Source organism: Fulmarus glacialis, unplaced genomic scaffold (assembly GCF_000690835.1).
Source record: "Fulmarus glacialis isolate BGI_N327 unplaced genomic scaffold, ASM69083v1 scaffold26565, whole genome shotgun sequence".
NCBI classification, from domain to species: domain Eukaryota; kingdom Metazoa; phylum Chordata; class Aves; order Procellariiformes; family Procellariidae; genus Fulmarus; species Fulmarus glacialis.
The window spans coordinates 1-1,047 of NW_009215337.1; positions in this window are offsets into that span (position 1 = coordinate 1).

A 1,047-nucleotide genomic window follows, 5' to 3' on the forward strand; every position below is an offset into this window, starting at 1 on the left:
CACAAAGAATGGTAGGAGACACCCATCCCTCCCAGGACACCCTGGCATGGCCAGAGGGAAGAAGAGGAGCTGGGAATGGACGGGGTCACCCATGAATATCCCTCCCCTCCCATGTGTCCCAGTGGGCCTGGCTCCACAGCATCGCTGTCCTCTCCTCACCCGAGAGAGACGGCTCATCCCCAAAGGCAGTGAGGAGTGGGGCTGGGGGGGTGCAATCCTCTGGGCACCGCTCTGGGCATTTTGAGGGGGAGCAGGACACATGGGGTGGGCTGCAGAACTGGGGGACACCCAGCGCTTTGTCCCTGCCCATCCAGGTCACTATGTGCACTTCGACACCAGCGTGCTGGGCCCGGGGGGCACCACTGCCCGTCTGGAGAGCAAGCACCTGCCTGCTGCTGCCGCCTCCTTGCCTGCTGCTGCCGACTCCTGCCTATGGTTCTGGTACCACATGGACATCCCGGAGCACCTCTGTAAGCACTGCAGGTGCAGGGAGGAGGTGCTGTCCCTGGGGAGGGTGTAATGAGCCCACGATGGGAGTAGAGGGCTCGGTCAGGGGCTGCAGACTCCCTTCCCACCCACAGGACCGTGGACACTGTTTCAACTCCGGCTGGGTGGTGGGGATGGTCTGTTCCCACGGGGTGCTGCCATCCCAGGGGAGGATGGCACGGCTGGGATGGCCGGTGGCTCTTGGGGGCTCCGGGCGGCCATTGATGGCGGGGCGCCTGTCCCTCTCCACATTGCAGCCAGCGGGGAGCTGCGGGTGATGCTGCACAGTGCATCGGGGCAGCGAACGGTGTGGAGCGTGGAGGGGCACCGGAGCCGGGGCTGGCGGGGTGGCGTGGTGCCTGTGCAGAGCCCCAGTGAGTTCCAGGTGAGCGGGGCCACCCTGGGGTGCAGGGTATCCTCTGGGGGTGTGGGGTGCCCTCCCCGTGCATCACCCCCCCAGATCCCATCTTCACTCACAGATCATCTTTGAGATCACCACGCGGAGGTGGCCGATGGAGGGGACGGTGGCGCTGGACGACATCGTGTACAGAGCCGGGGGGG